The following is a 20,030-nucleotide window of genomic DNA, read 5'->3' as shown; positions in this document are numbered from 1 at the left end:
TTGCTAGAATATGTCTACAGCTGGATAAAATCGGCTCTGAACTACTCTTTGGTGAAAAAAGGTACAGTGGGCATTTGTGAATGCCATCCCAGCTTGCATTACACCTTTCCAATCGTCCCTGATTTCTTTTTTTTTTTTTTAACTTATTTTATTGAAGTATAGTTGATTTACAATGTTGTGTTAATTTTCACTGTATAGCAAAGTGATTCAGTGTACATATATATATATATATATTCTTTTTCATAGTCTTTTCCATTATGGTTTATCACAGGATATTGAATATAGTTCCCTGTGCTATTATGGTATGACCTTGTTGTTTATCCATTCTGTATATAATAGTTTGTATCTGCTAATCCCAAACTCCCAATCCATCCCTCCCTCACCCCCCTCCCCCTTGGCAACCACGAGTCTGTTCTCTATGCCCGACAGTCCCTGGTTTCTATTCAGGGATTCGTGCGTTTCTACCTGGGAATCCAAGGTTGGAGCACTTGAGCTCAGCTAAGCCAGTGAGCACATTGCATTCCCCTAGGCATGTGGTTGGCCCAGAGGTGAGCAATGGACCCACGCAAGTCTAATCGGAGTGCTCTCAGCATCTTTAGCTCATGATGCTCTTTCTTGGACATGAAAGGCGAAGCACACAGCCTGCATCTATGGGCAGTCATCTTGCCACCATTAGTGAGTCAGCTTTAGGACGAGGCTCATACCAAGGAAGGCAGAATGGAGAGAAGACTCAAAACAATACTTTGGTGACATCCCCTAACCCCTGAAGCAACTATTGCTTAAAGCTCCTTCTACTTATGAATTTTTTAACATTGAAGTATAGTTGATTTACAGTGTTGTGTTAATTTCTGCTGTACAGCAAAGTGACTCAGTTACATATATATATTCTTTTTTATATTCTTTTCCATTGTGGTTTATCTCAGGACATTGAATCTAGTTCCTTGTGCTATATGCAGTAGAACCTTTTTGTCCATTCATTCTATATGTAATAGTTTGTATCTATTAACCCCAAACTCCCAGTCCATTCCTCCCCACCTCACTCCCCTTTGGCAACCACAAATCTGTTTTCTATGTCTGTTTGTTTCTGCTTTGTAGGTAGCTTCATTTGTGTCTATTTTAGATTCCACATATAAGTGATATCATGTGGCATTTGTCTTTCTCTTTCTGACTTATTTCACTTAGTACGATAATCTCTAGGTCCATCCATGTTGCTGCAAATGGCATTATTTTGTTCTTTTTTATGGCTGAGTAGTATTCCATTGTATATATGTACCACATCTTCTTTATCCATTCATATGTCGATGGACATTTAGGTTGATCCATGTCTTGGCTATTATGAGTAGTGCTGCTATGAACATGGGGGTGCATGTATCTGCCTATGGATTTTTTAAATGAGACTTTATATGATAAATTTCCTTATTGTTTAAGCCACTTTGGGTCAGCTTTTCTGCTATCTGCACCAAAGAGAGTTCTACTTGACTGATAATGGGAAAGAATTTAGTACTTGGACTTGATAGAAGATCTATTTTGGTACCTCAGAATATATCATTGGTACACTTTGTGGTAATACATGGGTGCGCACTTATTCTTTAAAGTGTACATATGCATGGTATGCACTGTTGTATTATGATATTTCACTATTAAAAAGAAGATAGTTAATACCATTATACACCCATCTAGGCAGAATAACCAATAGCATTCATTCAAAAATATTTATTGAATGTCTATTATTTGTCAGACACATTCTAGGTCTTAGGGATATAGTTGGGGAACAAGAAAAAAATCCCCATTCGAAAGGATACAATTTAAAAACACAGAGGATCTATAGGAATGCCAGGTAACGATGTGTGCTATGGAAAAAGTAAAGAAGGTTAAGGGAGGGATGAACAAGTGCTGTTAATTTAGGTAGCATGGCTGGGAAGGCCTCTCTGATGAGGTGACGTATGAGCAGAGACCTGAAGGAAGTGAGGGTGAGCCTTGCAGATATTGAGGGATTCAGAAGGAGCTCTCCAGACATGGGAACAGTGTGTGCAGAGGTCCTGAGGTATGAATGAGCTTAGAGCACTCAGGACATAGCACGGAGGCCAGTGGGCTGGAGTGCAGGGACTGGGGGAGCGGGTGTCAGAAAGAAAGCCAGGAGCACAGCCTCATATACAATGTCAGGGGCTCTGATTACCTTCAGAGAGAGGTGGGGTCTGTCTGGAGGATTTTGAAGGAATATTAGGATCTGACTCAGTATTCAAAAAATCGCTGTTGGGTGCGGAGAACAGTCTGTAGAGACTAAGGACATGGAGTGCTTTGATGTTGCTTGCTTCAGCAGACTTCTATTTCTTTTTGGCTGTGCAGAGCGGCTTGTGGGATACTAGTTCCCCGACCAGGGATCGAACCTGCGCCCCCTGGAGTGGAAGCGGGGAGTCCTAACCACTGGACTGCCAGGGGTGTCTCTCAGCAGACTTCTAAATAGCAAAAAAGCACTGACCTGAAAGAGAACAACGCACAAGTTATTGCATTTTATTTTTGTCCCCAGAGTCCTCTGCACTGTGGGTTCTGTCCTTCTGCAGGATGCTGTTCTCCCTGAGTGGCTAGGGAGCCTGTAAATACAGCAGGAGTATTGGGAGCAGGTGATGACAGTGGTGCCTATGACTTTGCAGAACGTGGGAGTCCCTGCCCTGGGTGTTTGATAACCTCTAACCTCTGACCTCTGACCTGGGAGGCAGCCCTGGGCAGCAGAAGCAGCAGTGAGTCTGAAACCCATGGCCCTGCTGGACCCCTGCACTCTGCTTCTTCTCTTCTGTCAGACACATCTATACCTTAGCCCGTGGGCTGGTTCTCTGTAAGATGATTTCAAAATGAACACAACGTAATGTTCTAGGGAGTTGAAATTTAAAATGCTCGCTTAGGGACTTCCCTGGCGGTCCAGTGGTTAGGACTCTTAAGCTTCCACTGCAGAGGGCATGGGTTTGATCCCTAGTCGGGGAACTAAGATCCCACATGCTGCACAACATGGCCAAAAAAAAAACGCTCGCTTAACTTAGCTAGATTCCTTCTCTACTTTCCAAAAGGGAGAGGGCAAAGAGAAGAGGTTGAGAGGGCATTAATAACTCTCCAGATGATCTCTGAATACTCCTTCTGTGGAAGGATTAAGGGTTCCTTTGAGGCATCTGGCCAAAATACCCCCCTGTAGTGTTGCATTGAAATTAACTAATGAGATAAGCTTCCTGTTTTAGTTTCCTGTCTTTGGTTATAATTGCTGCTGCAGCCGTGCTCATCATTTCCTGCAGGTTTTCCTTCTCTAGCTGTGATAAATATTAATGCCTTTAATTTTTCATTCCTCCCTTCGGCCTGGGATTCTGTGAAGAGTGAGATTTTCTTGTTCTTTAGGCTGCCTTTCTCAGCGATGAAAATTTTTCATTTTCTACAACAGATCTTCCTAGGTTAGTTTTTAATTCAGACCTTCACTTTGGTTTTTCTTTGACTATTTTAAAAAGAATGAGAAGCCTACAACAGCCAGAGCTGAATCCAGGGCTTCGAAGCTCATCATGGTCTCTTTTTCGTTGTTTTCTCTCAAGAGTCCTTAACCTGAGGGTGTCAGTTCCCTGTGATTCTAGGCAACATTTTGTATGTTTAGGAAGATGTGGTTTATTTCGCCTAGAAAAGATGTCATAACTTCATCAGGTTTTCAAAATATTCTTACTAAAATAAATTTTAAAACATTCAGAAACCCTGCTTAACCATTCTGGGGATCATTGCTTTGGGCAAATCTAGTGACTAATCCTTGTGATACATGGGAACAAACATAATCATATCTTCTAGAGATTGTAGGAAAAAGATTCTCTCCTCCCTTAGAAGCAAAGGGCATTTGAACCAAAAATGATTACCACTTCCCCACCCCTTCTTCATTGCACAGATGCAGAAATGAATTTCTCAAATCTCACAGCACGGGAGTGGCAGAGCTGGGGCGCGGTATTCTGTTTACTATCCACGTTCCACCAGCAGCAAGGTGACATCTAGCACTCCCTAGTATTCCACTTCCCAAACTCTTCTCTCTTTATTAAGGTACACTAGTTTATTCCCTCCAATGAAAACAATTTCATTCCAAGTACCAAAGTAATGTTTAGTAATTGACAAGAAACCTGACAAATCATATAAAGGGCCTGTATGTTATAAACCTGAGAAATCATTTCTTGTCCTTCCCAGCCTACAGAGGACATCCCTGTGCTTTTTTTTTTTTGGCCACACCATGCAGCATACAGGATCTTAGTTCCCCAACCAGGCATGGAACCCCCGCCCCCTGCAGTGGAAGCACAGAATCTTAACCACTGGACCCCCAGGGAAGTCCGTCCCTGTGCCTAAGGTGGACTCCAGCCATTGCATTGTTAGTTATCTCTTTGTATCCATGCTCCCCATCTCCCCCGGGATTTTCGGGGCCTTGAAGACAAGGACCTTCTCTTGAATGCTTTTATATTCCAGAGAATCTAGCACACAGGCCCGAGCACTATTTGTACATTCCATTGCACTTTTAGGACATTGTCTAGGTGTCACCACTGTGGATCATAATTCCTAAGCTCAGTGCCTTCAAGGGTGAGGCAGATAATGAAGCAGAACAAGTGTAGGAACATAGGGACAGTGGAAACAGCAGAAAACTGGGAAATTCGTGCCCCATCAACATTAAAAATTAAAAAAAAACAAACTTCAGAGGCCAAACTTCCAGCTATCGTGACATGAAAAGGTCAGTAAATCCTCTCCTCCCCAGGCAGTATGAAACTGGACAATATTGTCAGAACCAACCATTCTGTGCTTTGGAAATTGGCCAAAGGCAGATAACAAATTGAGAAGCATTTACTCATGAAAAATGGATACAGCTTCAGGCAAGAACGGGTCTGTAGCCCTTTTGTGTGGTCTGTTTCCATCCCAGCCCTCTTCCCAGTTCTGTCCGCTGTTTTATCAGCAAGGGGCTGACCAGAAAAAAATATCAAGTTTACTGCCAAAGGGGTCAAATCAATTTTGAGCAGAGGGTGAAAACCTACAGCACTGACAGCAACAGAGAACTTGGCAGGAAACAAATGGGGAAAACTCACATCTCTGCAAGTTCGAGGATGTGCTCCTGATTGGGGTAAGTGGTGAACCAGCTACAAATTTAACAGAAAATCTTGGAATGGGAGAGCCAAAGGGTTGAGATGGGCTCTCCACACTTCCCTGCTGTCTGGGAAACTATGCACATGTGCAGGAGAGACCCAGGAGAGCCCGGTAGAATGTGAATGCTGTTTCTCCAGGACCTAGCACGGTGCCTGGAATATAGGAAGTGCTCCGTTTATGTTGAATCGATGAATGCTAGTTGCCATATGCAGTATATCTGTCTATGAGTTGCCTTAACTGCTTTGCAGAACAAGACAGGGTATAAGTAGACACATTAATTAAAAACTAATATTATTATTAAATAATATATGTTGGGAGAGGGCTCAGGAGAAAGGAGCCATTAAATACCTGAGAATCCAGGTACATGGGAGCAAATCCAGGGAGAAGCAATGGACATGGTAATGGACAAAGCATTTGCTCCCCTGGAAAAGCTCTTTCCCTGACACCCTAAATACACAGGCCTGACTCTTGGTACTTTTCTAAATGCAGGCTGGCTCCTTTGTGTTGAAATCTTGCTTGGGAGAAAAAAATGTATGTGAAGTGCTTAACACAGTGTTGGTAATGAGAAAACTCAGTGGAAGTGTTTGTTTTTAGGAATGGTATAATAAGGTCTTCTGGACATTCCTGCCTTGATCCAGATTTCATGGCTCCAAATAATTTTGCCAGGAATGATAAAGACCCAAATGTTAAGACACCGCCTCCATTTCCAACTCTTGGTCTGTAACTTCCTTAGGGAACACAAGTAAAGCCCATTAGACCAGAAGTTTATTCAGAATTTGGGGGCTAATTCAGCCTGGTCCTCAGGCAGAAGACTGGCTCCATGTGTGCTTTGCTGCTCAGGGCTTGTAAGACCAAGAAAGGCCTTCTCTTGAGGTTGGAACAGGGCCCAGGAGCATGTGAACATTTGGGTACGTTGGGCTGGCATGAGTGACTGATGACCCCCAATACACCCCCCACTTCCCTCCTCAGGGGACAGTGGGTTCTATTTACAAGGAGGCAATGAACTCCCAGGAGAAAAGACACCCAGCGAACACCTGGTGGAAAGCACCCAGCTAGACTCCTGAAGAGCAGTGCTCCCTTCTTCAAGGCGTTGCCTGGTAAGAGAGTTTTCATCATTCTTGGCAGTGTAGGCTTGCTTCTCTCCAAGAACCATAACTCGGATGATGTTAGGTGTATTAGTCAGCTCAGGCTGCCACAACAAAGTACCACAGGCTGGGTGGCTTAAACAATGGACATTTATCTTCTCACATTTGTAGACTCAGTGTCCCAGATCAAGGTGTGGGCAGGGTTGGCTTCTCCTGAGGCCTCTCTCCTTGGCTTGTAGATGGCCGTCTTCTCCCTGTGTCCTCACGTGGTCGTCCCTCTGTACCTGTCTGTGTCCTAATCTCCTCTTATGTCAGGATGCCAGTCCTGTTGGATTAAGGCCCACCTATACAGCCTCACTCTATCATAACCACCTCTTTAAAGGCCCAACACCAAATACAGTCACATTCCGAGGTACTGAGGATAGGTCTTCAGCATAGGAGTTTTGTTATGATTCAGCCCATCACGTTAGGTAACCGAGGGGCAGGGGCAGGGGCAGCTTAAGGCTGTAACTTACTCAGCAAGATTGGAAGAAAAGAAGAAAGAGTGTACAAAGAGGGGCTTTGAAGGGAATAAGGGAATTAACATTTGTTTATTTAGCCTCTACATACACAGGCAATATCCTAGGTGCAGTTTAATGAAATTTCGCAACCATCTTATAAGGAAATTATTCTTCACCTTTTAAAAAATAGTGTTACCTTCCTTTCGTCTTTGTTTTTAAAATCTTATTCTGATGGTGGTGGTTGAATCTGTGAAAAAACTTAAATTCCAAACGTTCAAACTCGTTTTGACGTTTAGCTCTTCTCTTGGATCCTCTGAGCCCTGTCAGAAATGTATATGAGCCTATCAGCTGAGCATTAGACTATTTCCCTGAAAAGCTATGAAATACCCTTCAGCATCCCTAAACGCTGGCCTGATCCCACCTGGACGTCAGGGGACTGCAGTTTGGTGTGGTCAGTTGTGTGAGGGGTAAGCCTGGGATTGTACATGTGTGTACCTTCATGGGGGGGGTTGGGAGGAGGGTGGGAGAGAATTTTCTGCTGAATTTTGTCTGACTGAATGAATAGATAAAGAGATCTACCTCTTAAATGAGACGCTGAGTATTTTATTCCTTCTTCACCCTTTGTCCTACACAGACACAATGTATCCTACATGATACACCCGGAGACCAGCTACATGGTTTGAGGGGGCCAGTGCAAAATGAAAATGAGGGGGTCTCTTGTTCAAAAATTGTTGCTGAACCAAACTTGGATTCGCTTGCCTGACGTGCAGCAAAGCCAACCCACTGACACCGGGCTGTGGGGAAGGAGAGTGCAGCGTTTATTGCAGGCTCCAAGCAGGGAGTCCAGGCAGCTCATGCTCAAAAGGCCCGAACTTCCCGATGGCTTTAGGGGAAGGGATTTTAAGGGCAACGTGAGGGAGAGGGTCCCCAGGTGCATGGTCAGCTTGTGTACGTCCTTCTGATTGGTTGGTGGTGATGTAACAGGGTGGTATTTCGGGAGTTAACGTCATCAACCTTCTGGTTCCAACCGGTCTGGGGTCTATCTGGTCAGCAGTTTCCACCTGGTGGATGTTTCAGTATCTGCAAAACAACTCAAGGACATGGCTCAGGATATTATCTGTAGCCCCTGAGAAGGAACTAAGGGTCCTTGACTTTGTTTTATGGCTAAACTATTATTATTTTGTCTTGCTCGACTGCTTTCCCTTGTTTCTGCATTTTCTCACTTCTCTGATTAAATCTGCTCTCTGGAACTTGGGGAAGGCCTAGGAGGCTAAAGCTTTTCTACAAACAAGAGGTGGGGGACATAGGGGTCTGCCCCCCGGGAAAGTCTCGCAGGGTCCTGTTCGGTTTCAAAATGATGAATAAGTTTAAGATGGTGACAGCCGAGCTTGAACCCAACCGTGAGGTCCTTCTGGGTGGGGGCCCTGGGGGGCTGACCAGGTCACACACACATGAGGCCGACCCTCTGACCCTGCCACTTGTCTCCTGGGGTCATTGGACCGAAGGGGACCCTCCTGGTTAATTATTATCCCTCTCTAGATGAGCAGCTGATACTTTGTCTTCACTTGCAGACTCTCCATCCCTCATCCCTAGTTACCATGGACGCATTCTCAGCTGGCTTTCCCAAGAGAAAGGAAAACCCGCCTCTGGCTCCAGGTATTCCTGTTAGTCTGCTCAGCACTGGGGAGGCGGATGGCGCTTGTTTCCCTGGTCATAGCTGACACCCCTCTGTCACTCTCCTCCCACCCGGCTCCTCCTCTCTGAGGCCCCCAGCCTTCCCAGACTCTGCCTGTGGTGGTAGAAAAGTGGGAACACCTTTGGAATTTTATCATTTCTACGGCACGGAGGCTGGCAGGATTGCTGGTGCGCGTTTTCCGGGCGGAGTCCTCTTCTGTTTCTTCTCCAGCCAACCCTTCTTGGCTGCGGGGGTTCTGAGTGGTCGGTGGAGGTGACTCAGCCGCTGGGCAGTGCTGGGCGGCCAGCCCTTCGCTGTCCCCCTGAGCACAGGCTCCTTTGCCCTGGCCTCACACAGACCTACTGACACCACAGCTCAGCCTGCTCCTCTCTTCCCTACGCTCCTCGTCCTGATTCCCTTCTTTGCTGGCTTCTCATCAGCACGGCTGGTGGGCATTTGCACCAGCCCTCGGGCTGCCCCCAGGGCCTTGCAGATATGAGGGGGCTTCATCCCACCACACTCAGGTTCCTGAGAGGTACCCTCACGATAGCCAGCAGCACTATCGTTACACCCCCAGCCCTTTTCAGTGAGCCACCAAGATGCTTCCTGAACCTCAGGGGCCAGCCCCTTCCTTCTGAGGAGTGATGTAATGTAGGGGTGGTTACGGGGTAGCAGGGGTATACGGGGTGTGCACAGTGGTAAACCGCCACTTCAAGAGGAAATCCTCTGCTGCTGTGCAACCCAGCTTCTATCTCTGAACCTCAGAGATGACCTTGAACTCTGAGGAGCCCAAGGGGTAGTGAGGGCCTGAGAGCTATAGGGACACCTGGGCTGGGAGTCAAGGAACCTGGGTTCTGGTCCTCTGTAGCAGGCAGAATAATGGTCCCACAAATGTCCGTGTCCTAAACCAGTGAATATGTTACCTTACGTGGCAAAAGGGACTTTGCATATGTGATGAAGTTAAGGATTGTGAGATCGGTAGAGATGCCTGGATTATCCAGGTGGGTCCAATATAATCAGAAGCCTCTTTATAACAGGGAGGCGGCTGGGTCAGAGCCAGAGAAGATGTAATGCCAGGAGCAGGGGTTGGGGTGATGTGATCGCTGGTGGGAGTCACGAGACAGAGAACGTGGGCAGCCTGTAGAAGCTGGAAAAGACAAGGAAACTGGTTCTGTCCAGAGCTTCCAGGAGCAACGCGACCCTGCTGACACCCTGGTCTTAGTCCAGTGAAAGCCATTTTGGACTTCTGACCTGCAGAACAGTGAGGTAATATATTTGAGTTGTTTTAAGCCTCTAAGTTTGTGGTCGCTTGTTACAGCAGCGAGAAGAAATGAATACATCCTACACCTGCCATTAATGGAGCTACTTGACTCTTGGGTGGGTAATTCCTCTTTTTTGACCTCAAGTTCTTTACATTAGGGAGTGTGATACACAATCGTTTTCAAACATTTACTAGAAAATGTAAAGGAGCAGGATGGTTTTATTCGTTGAAATCATGTGCAGAAGCCCAGTGTCAAGCAGGTGAGAGTGGAGCTTCTTTGGTGCTTTGGGACCTGCTGGGCAGTGCTGAGTAGTCAGAAGGCGCTGGCAGAGCTGGAGGCGGGCCCTCAGCGTGTCTCTTGTTATTGACTTTCCCTCTGGGGGGAAGGTGGGCACTTGTGTACTTGATTGGTTGACAACTTCTGACACACACCAAAAACTCATTGGAACTGAGTAGAACTTAACCTACTGTTGTTATTACTTTTTTTTTTTTTTTAACACTATGACCTTTATTTATTTATTACTTTTAATTTAATTTTTTAAAATAAATTTATTTATTTTAGGCTGTGTTGGGTCTTCGTTGCTGCGCGTGGGCTTTCTCTAGTTGCGGTGAGCGGGGCTACTCTTCATTGCGGTGTGCGGACTTCTCATCGCGGTGGCTTCTCTTGTGGAGCACGGGCCCAGTAGGTGCAGCGTGTGGGCTCAGTAGTTGTGGTGCACTGGCTTAGTTGCTCCGAGGCATGTGGGACCAGGGCTCGAACCCGTGTCCCCTGCACTGGCAGGCGGATTCTTAACCGCTGCGCCACCAGGGAAGCCCCTACTGTTGTTATTAATGAGGCTTTATACACGTATCTTACTTGGGGTGCTCTATACAACTTATAAGAATAGATCTTGTCTTCCAGGTATGTCCATTTCTTGCAAGATCCTCATTTCAAATCCCTGCCTGTTCAGGAGTTTAAGCAGGGAGGTAATGGCCATTAATACAACACATCATCTGGAAAGTTTGTCACTGTTATTGAAATTGATTTTTGCAGCCTGCCAGCATCCTCAGTGCCCTTGGGGAAGGTCCACTCTCCCTGGAGTTTTCCTTTTGCTTTTCTTCTGTTGCTCTTGAAGTCTAGCCAGGGTCCAAACTCGTGCCTCTATACGCGACTCTGAGTTTCAGATGTCTAAAGTTGGGGACCTCTTACGACATCGTGCTCAAAAAGTGGAAGGGATAAGTAAAGGGGGCAGCAGACTCATTTTCTCACTGGCACTAAAATTCTCTGGGAGGACGCCAAGGGCAATGTAAACCCAGCCCGACTGAGAAATCAAAGCAGCATTTAAAAAACAAACAAATAAGCTTCATGGGTGAGTATCTCAACTCCCTTAATAAAAGCAACTTTAGGACTAGACAAAACAAACACAGGAGTGGAGGAGGGTTATTAAATGTGAACTTGTGTGTTCTGTACTGGATAATTTTTGGTCTCTCTCTCTTCCTCTTGATATAATGTATAAGGATCAACAGAGCTTGTTAAAATTGCAAATACCTGCATTCCTCCAAACCCAGAGATTCTGCTTCAACAGGTCTGGCATGAAACATTTCAGGTGGTTCTAACATGCATGGCCCTAGGAGGGAATTATGACAATCATTGACAATTGCGTCTGAGCTACCGAAGTGAAGATAGCTTTAAGTCCACTCTTGGAAACTCGAACAAGTAGGAACCTTGTGTATACTCTTTTTATTTCCTGCAGTGCCTCTTTCTACAAAATTTTTTTGGGGTGACTGCATAGTAGTTCTCTAATAAAAAAACATTAATTGGGCTTCCCTGGTGGCGCAGTGGTTGAGAGTCTGCCTGCCAATGCAGGGGACACGGGTTCGAGCCCTGGTCTCTGAAGATCCCACATGCCACGGAGCAACTAGGCCCGTGAGCCACAATTACTGAGCCTGCGCGTCTGGAGCCTGTGCTCCGCAACAAGAGAGGCCGTGATAGTGAGAGGCCCACGCACTGTGATGAAGAGTGGCCCCCGCTTGCCGCAACTGGAGAAAGCCCTTGCACAGAAACGAAGACCCAACACAGCCATAAATAAATAAATAAATAAATAAATAAAAATTTAAAAACAAAAACAAAAAACATTAATTATCTTTGTTATACAACATTATGTTATATAATGCCAGCCCTAAACATATTGTAACCCAATACCTTTTGCATATAGCTGTCTAGTTTTCCCAACACCATTTATTGAAGAGACTGTCTTCTCCCCATTGTATATTGTTGGCTCCTCTGTTGTAAATGGACCATATATGCATGGATTTATTTCGGGGCTCTCTATTCTGTTCCGTTGATCTAAGTGTCTGTTTTTATGCCAGTACCATCCTGTTTTGATTGCTGTAGCTTGTAGTATAGTTTGAAATCAAGAAGCATGATGCCTCCAGCTTTGTTCTTCTTTCTCAAGATTACTTTGGCTATTTGGGGTCTTTTGTGGTTCCACACAGATTTTAGGATTATTTGTTCTATTTCTGTGAAAAATGCCATTGGAATTTTGATAGGGATTGCACTGATTCTCAAGGTGTCTTTGGGTAGTATGGCCATATTAACAGTATTAATTCTTCTAATCCATGAGCATGGAATAGACTTCCATTTATTTGTACCATCTTCAGTTTCTTTTACCAGTGTCTTATAGTTTTCATGGTACAGGTTTTTCACCTTTGAGGGGAATTCTTGAGTTCCCATGCTTCATCCTTGCTTCTTTGCTTCTATATTCTCTCTCTTTCACTGTTAAGAATTCTTTCTCCTTGGCCTTGATTCCTTTTGCAATCCTCTCAGTGGTTGTAAAGAGCTCTCCAAGCAAAGCTAGAAACTGCTGAACCAAGATAAAAAGCCTTCTCCTCCTCGCTGAGATCTTATTCATTCATTCACTCATTCATTTGTGCATTCCACAAATAATGGTTGAGTGCCTACTTTATGCCAGGCATGTCCTTGAAATGAGAGGTACAGAGATGAAGAAGACAGTCAGGGTCCCTGCCCTCATGCAGCTTATATTCTCGTGCAAAAAAATAAACAAGAGAGGGAGGGAAAAGAAAAGAGAGTAAAGAAAGAAAATCAGAGTTGTAGGTGCTGAGAAGGGAATTAAAGGGAGGTGGTGGATGGCGTGACCAGAGGACTCTAGATTGGGTGGTTAGGGAAGATTAAACATCTGAGAATCATCTGAATGTCAAGAAATTATTATGCAAATAGAAAGAGGGGCATTCAGCCAAGCAGGACTATGTGCTCAGGGAATGTAAGATCAGACCAAACAAAACGCAATTAATGGTATAATTTTGTGCCCCCGCTAAATACATTTTCAAAAAATCTTATTTCTCTTTTTTGTATATCCATTAAAATGGACTATTCAGAATCAGAGTCAACTGTGGAGAAGTGGAGCTTAGCAGAAAACAGAGACTACTGAAAAATGTTAGCTGCTGAATGGAATGGTCAATTCTGATAGAATTTTTTTCCACAGTAATTTGCCACCCTTCCTAGGCAGGCATCCTGCCTTTTCTTGTTCTCCGAGTAGAAAGGAAGAAGAAGAAACCCAAACCTAACCCAAAACATCCCACCTCATCCCAAACAGAAATAACCCCTATTACCCACCAGCTCCAGCCATGAAAGAAGAGATTGCCATCAGGATATGACATCATTATATTCTGCATTAATTGGAGCAAAGGAGCAGAGAAGAGGTGAGGTTTTGGGGAAGAATGCTCAAAGAACTACACCCTTCCTCCTTGATTGTTTAGAGCAGCCTTGCAATTAAATACTAAAAATATACCAGCTATAAATTGTTTGACCAACTCACCAGCTGTGGACTGGATTGTCACCCCCAAATTCATATGTCGAAGTCCCAGCCCCCTCATGTGACTGAATTGGAGATGGGGGCCTTCAAGGCAGTGATTGAGGTTAAACGAGGTCATAAGGATGGCGCCCTGATCCGATGGGACTGGTGCCCTTATAAGAAGAGGAAGAGATACCAGAGATCTCTCTCTGCCATGTGAGGACCCACTGAGAAGGCAACCATCTGCAAGTCAGGAAGAAGAGCCCTCACCAGGACGGGACCATGCCAGCACCTTGACTGGCATGGTCTTGGACTTCCAGCCTCCAGAACTGTAAGAAAATTAATTTCTGTTGTTTAAGTTGCCCAGTCCATGGCTGCCCAAGCAAACTAAGACATCACCCCACCTCTAGTTGGCACAGAGACGGTGCAGTAAGATGAGTGAAGGATCATGACTCCCCCCCATCCCCAAGTCTAGTGTTGGAAAAATATCCAGTGAGACCACGGTCCCTCAGGATTTAGTGTCAAATAAAAAAAAATCTCTATTTTTCATAACTTAGAACTAATGTATTGAATAGTATTTAAAGCAAAAGTTTAATAATATTTTAAATTTTTATTTTTTCATTTACAGCAGGCCATTTGAAATGTTTGTTGAGTGAATAAATGAATCTATGAAAATGATACCACTGACCCCATAATAGCTAAGACCTGTACTTTTACATTTTTCCCCCAATGTTGAGGTCAGTTTTATGTTGGACCGAGACTGGCTCTGTATTAAGCAGGTGTGTGTCAGCTACACCCTCACCAAAAATGGAGCACAATGTCTGGGTGCAGGATGACTTTACAGGACCCCAGGCACTTATGCCTTGATGCGCTCCTTCCTCCATGAAAAAATTTTAAATTATATTTTATGATGACATTCTTCTGATTTTAAAAGAAATGAACACGAAAACACTTTTCCAAGCCCGTGAAAGTATCATGCGCCCTGACAGATGTTCCTTCTCTGTCTGGAGTCCAAGTCCTGCTTCCATCACTTTTTGGCTGTATGATTTTGGGGACAATCCCTCGGCATCCTCATCTATAAAAATGAGATGAATGAAGGTGTAACAATATGGAGAAAAATCCTCCATGTTAGCAAGAAACTTGTTTGATGGGGGGATCCTTTGATAAGAGTCTTGGGATGGGGTGCACTGGAGGAGTAATGGTTTTGTGAGGGGTGCAGGGTGAGCTGGGGCTGAAGACAGAAGAATTTTCCTCTCTACCCACCAGGCCTGGCAAAGGAATTTTGGGGTCAAGGACAGAAACGTCAAAGGAAGAGTCTTAGGAAGAGGCTTGTCTTTGTCTCCTCAGGTCACCTTCAGGAATATTCCCATTTTCCTTTAATGCTTTCTGAGAGTTGAATCTGTTTGGGGAGAGTGGAGGGTGCTGAATTCTGCTCCGAGGTGGGCCTGGGTCTAGAACAGAAACTCTTAGCCCAGGGCCCGAAAAGCTCTCAGTAAACGCTGCCCTTTGATATTAACAGCCCAAGGCAGGCTTGAAAACATGGTTCTGGCCTCATTTGCAGCATCAATACTTTGTTTTGCTGATAAACTAACTGGCCCAGATAATCATCCAGGGCAGTGGTTCTCAACTGGGGTGATTTTGTCCCTCCACCCCCTTGGGGACATTTGGCAAAATCTGGAGACAATTTTGGTTGTCACAGGGGGTGGGGGGAGGGTATATTGGCATCTCATGGGTAAAAAGAAGCCAGGGATGTTGCTAAACATCCTGCAATGCCCGGACAACCCCACAACAAAGGATTGTCTGGCCCAAATGTCCACAGTGCTGAGCCTGAGAAACCCTGGTATGGAGCCTTTCCTCTGATGACCACCCAGGAATAAAAATGCAGGGAGCAATCTTTATAGCACACTATGAGGTCAGCTGAATCTATTATTTAAAAAAAAAAAAAAAAAAGCAAACAATTATATTTATGAGCTTCTTCCTCTCCACTGCCTCAGATGAACTGACATCTAACTTTACTAGTACTGAATCTGCTAAATATGTTTCTTTTATTCTCAGGACTAAAAAGCAGATGTGATTTTCCAGTCCAGGTAACCTGGCAGCAGTTAGGCCGTGGTGATGTCCATCTAGAGCTAAGCTACCACTGCCCTCTGCTGGAGAAGTTTGGAACTGCAGCTTCAAGCGCTGAGAACCAGAGATTCTAATTGAGCAAGGGTCTGGTGCCTGGTGGTCACCCTGGGACTCCCTTTGCTGGCATTCTTGGAACTCCCTTGGCCCCTCCCCTGGTTGGCATCTCAGCCTGGGTTTCCCCCGGAAAGCAGAGCCTGAGCCCCAGGTCTGCATGGAGGTAGTTATTTTGGAAAATGATCCCTGGGAACAGGAGGGAAAGACATCCAAGGGGTTGTTGTGAGATAAGAGAACATGTATATGCTGGTCTCTGTCCCCAGGTCCTGGCGCAGGGCTCCTGAGACCCTTGTCATTTCCTGAGTGATAAGCACACCAGGAGCATCTTTTGTCCTAATATTTGCTCCTTGACTGTGGTTCCCTACACAGAGCTCCCAGATCCCTTGGAATTTCCTGGGTGAGAGCAGTGCCTTTCTGTTCTGAGGAGGTGACTCTGGGATCCACTTCAGAAGAGTCTGGGTGGGGACCGGGGGGGAGTGGGCATGGGGCAGGTGACACAAGATTGGCCAGGATGGTTGATAAACTATCCACTGAGGATTGTGAAAGCTGGGCCACGAGTACATGGTAATTTATTACCACATTCTCTCGTCTTTTCCCTGTGTTTGAAATTGTTCATAATAAAAAACCCATGTAAGATCAGACCCATTGGAAAAATGGAAAAATAGCCATTCCAGGCTAGATTCATGGTGGCAGGGAAGGCAGAGGAGGGTGTATGAAGGGTGAATGACAGGAGCCTCAGACGTCTCCAGCTGCTCTCCTAAAGCATCACCGTGTGCAGACACTGCATTTCAGGGGCGAGATAAACAGTCTGTCAGGGGAACCGGACACCTTCCTCCAACACCTGCTGGTTCCAGGCTTTTCCAAGGCAGACTTGTCATTTGTGGTGAGAACCTGTGGTCTCTGAGAAGTAAGTCCTAGTGATTATTTCACCAACAAGTTCTCCATAATTCATTTTTAAAAGAAACAGAGAATTAAACCTGAAATATGTCTTTAAAAAGAGATGGGGAGGCAGCACGCCAGAAGCTGAGTGGTTCACGCCAGGCTGCCTGGTTATCTGAGTTCAGTACACAAGCCTCGGGGCGCTGTCAGCCCGGAGGAGTATTTAAGCGGGATTACCTGAGCTCCTCGCTGCTGCAAAGACAGATGCTAAGTGGAACCTCTTCTCCTCACAGTGACCAGGCATGATGCTGAGTAAAATAATGGTCACAAGGAACATCACCAGGCCCCTAATGAGAAGCTGTTGACAGAAAAATTGCTCTAACATTCATCAGAAAGCCAGTAAATGTCAAGGAAGGGACTAGAGATGCAGCAGCTCATAAATTCCTTCTCCAGGGGCCACGGGAGGGGAGTTTGGGGACCACGCACTTGCTCAGCCTTTTCCCTGAACGTTGCTAAGGAAACTTCCGGAAAGCTTGGATTGTTTATGGGGCGGGTCACCCTGACAGTCTCGAGGGGATGTCACCAGGAAGGGCACCCCAGCTTCTGGTCAGAACATCCTGCATTGAGTACCAGGGCTGGCTAGGTCTGTATCTTTTTAGTTATCTAGACCTTGTCTGTGTGATGTCACAGTTTGTAAGGGCGCTGAGATCCCTTCCGGCTTGAAAAGCTAAAGCTTCACGTAGAAGTTTCCATCTGCTCACGAATGAACCAGAATTGATTTTTCCTCTTGGTTCCTGTAATACTTATTGCCTACGGTGTTCATTTAGCAACCGGTCAGATGGCCCCACTGTAACGTGTCTTCCGTGGCTAAATCTTGTTTCCACTTTTTTGTGAGGGATGGGGGGTGTTCCCTGAGTGACTGATGTGAATCTATCTCTTGACTTAGTTTGGGTTCCCCAAAGGTGGACCCCGAATCAAGGGCCCGTGTGAAGGCGGTTTATTTGGAAGGTCATCCCAGGAAGCAGAGGTGAGGGCGTGGGACCAGGTGAGGCAGGAAGGAGAAAAGCAGATGAAGTTTGCATTAACGAGCAGGTCAGTGCTATGGGTGGCGGGCTCAGCCCTGCCGGTCCTGCCTGAGAAGACACAGCCCCGCACCTGAGAGCTTCGCCCTCCGACGGCCAGGGCCCGGGGCGGTTATCCACACACCCCACCTGCTGTGTTGAGGGGTGTCCCTGGAGGCCTGACCTCCCCGCCACTGTGGGGTTTGTGTTGAAGGCTGAGCCTGTTACTGGAGGGCCAGCACCACCGCAGAGGCGGAGACCAAGTGCTTGGGGGCGGGTCTTAGTCTGCTCGCTGTAACAACACCTGGAGGACTGGAGGACTTAAAAACAAATGTATTTTCTCCTAGTTCTGGAGGCTGGAAGTCCAAGGTCAAGGTGTGGGCAGGTTTGGTTTCTCCCGAGGCCTCTTTCCTTGGCTTGTGGACAGCCTTTCCTCTGTGCATATATATCCCTGGTGTCTCTCCTTCTGCTTATAAGGACACTAATCCTTCTAGATTAGGGCTCCATCCTTATGACCTCATTTAACCTTACTACCTCCTTATAGGCCCTAGTTCCAGATACAGTCCCATTGGGGGACAGGGGTAGTTCAACATATGAACTTTGTGGGAACACAGCTCATTTCATAACGGGGAAAGCTGTTATCTGTGGAAAGTGCCCACCACAGCTGCACGTGATATGGAGGTGGGTCACAGGGACATGGTGGGGGTGGTTATCAAGTCTCATCTACGTTAATCCTCCAACCACTTAGGAGGCAGGTATCACTATCATCCCCCTTCTAACCATGAGGAACCTGAGGCTCGTAGAGGTTAGACGACTAGCCCCACATCACACAGCGAGTCACAGGGCATGGGCACAGAGGCAGCCCAACTACCTGACTCCCGTGCATGACAGCTATTTTGTATTTGAGTTTTAACGTGGTCATGACTTATCTACTAGACTAAGTTCCTGGAGGGTCGGAATTGTCTTAAAAAAAAACCATCGCATGGTGCCTCGCACAGCACTCTGCAGTTTAAACTCAATAAATACATGCAGTGATGTTTTAAAATCCTTTCAACTGTTTCTTTTGGAAATAGATGCAGGGGAAAAAAATCCATGCAACTGAAATAAAGGAAATTAAATCTGCTTTCACGGGAACATGGTAACGTGTGTGTGGGGTTCACCACTAGACTGGCAGGAGGACAGGTGTGAGGGGTCCCTGGGGTGGGTGGGCTGGGTGGGGTGAGGGGCACAGTGAGTGACCCTGGCAAGTGTCCATCCTCCTTTAGGAGGGGTTGCTGATATGGGACTAGGGCCTTGAAGAAACTTCATGCGTGAAAACTGGACAGAATGACTGGGTAACTTAAGGGATAATTATCAAAGGATCAGAATAATATGACAGCAGTAACAAATGAGCCAATTTTGGTTTAAATAGGCATATTAACCATTTCAATAGAGTCTGTCAAGAGCAAATCAATTAGCTGTCTTCTCCCCTTGCCAACCAACCATATATTTTCTCTCTGTTCTATCACCAGAAGTGTAAGCATTTGGAGGCCAAAACATGCTTCAGCTGTGCTTTAAAGAAAGAAAATGGGCTTTTTGGAACCCTGGATCTGATTTCATCCAAAGTAACTCCTGAATACCGACCTACACAGAGACACCGTCAACTTCCACGGAACTACAGAGAAAACATGGATTTAATTCACGTTTTGCTGAGCTATTTAACTTTGCAAAACTGATTTAGAAAATGTGGTCTGAGAATTTTAAGACATTTCTCATGTCTGTGTCACAAGCCTGGACGGGGTGAGGGTGTGTGTGGGGAAACTGCACCCTGGCTGCATTCAGCTGGACCCGGAAGGTCTCATGGGAGATCTACGCTGTGCCGGGCAGTGTCCAGGAGCTGAGAAATAAACAACAGAGGACTGATGTGGCCCCGCAGGAACGCACACTCTTGTTCGGGGGCAGGGAGCATGATACACTAGACTGTGATTAAAAAGAACAATTCAGTGTGCTTCCTGCACACCAGAAGTGTCTACAAAGTGATGGAATGTCGCCGTCACCTCAAAGCCAGTAAGAGGGGCAGCAGGGTGGCCTGGGGTAGAGTCCGTGCTCAGAACTGGACCCCCTGGATTTCAGACCTAGCCCTGCCCCCTACCGGCTGTGTGATGACAGGCAAGTCACTTAGTATCTTTGTATTTTAGTTTGTTTTCTGTAGAATGGGGTTCATAAAGCCTAGTGCATAGAGACTTTATGAGGATTCATGTATTAACATACAGAAAATGCTTCAACGGTGCCTGGCACAGAGCAATCACTACATCAGTCGAAGCACTGATACGCTTTAAATCACACTCCACTTTGATCAACACATTTCTTTTCCTGTTTCTAGATTCCTAGAAATTTCTAAACGTGGCCAGTACCATCTCAATACAGAGTTAGGTAAGGTAAATATTGAAAACATACAACAGAAAAGGGAAAGATTTCTTAA

General features: G+C 45.7%; 1 protein-coding gene across 4 annotated transcripts in view; it reads left to right on the top strand.

Moving 5' to 3' along the window:
• LOC309655000 (uncharacterized protein) overlaps window positions 1–19,573 on the top strand; it is a 54,575-nt gene extending 35,002 nt beyond the window's left edge. For 2 of the 4 annotated variants that reach the window (XM_082449876.1, XM_082449875.1), the window contains exons 3-4: window positions 6,106–6,233; window positions 19,081–19,573. The gene's annotated coding sequence lies outside the window, so the exon portion shown is untranslated. The remainder of the gene's footprint in view (window positions 1–6,105; window positions 6,234–19,080) is intronic. The other 2 variants (XM_082449878.1, XM_082449873.1) reach the window with 1 other exon arrangement.
• The last annotated feature ends 457 nt before the right edge of the window (window positions 19,574–20,030 follow it).

This window comes from Balaenoptera physalus (genome assembly GCF_965194825.1).
Source record: "Balaenoptera physalus genome assembly, chromosome: 2".
Taxonomy (NCBI): Eukaryota; Metazoa; Chordata; class Mammalia; order Artiodactyla; family Balaenopteridae; genus Balaenoptera; species Balaenoptera physalus.
This window is presented reverse-complemented; position numbering and strand designations above follow the sequence as displayed.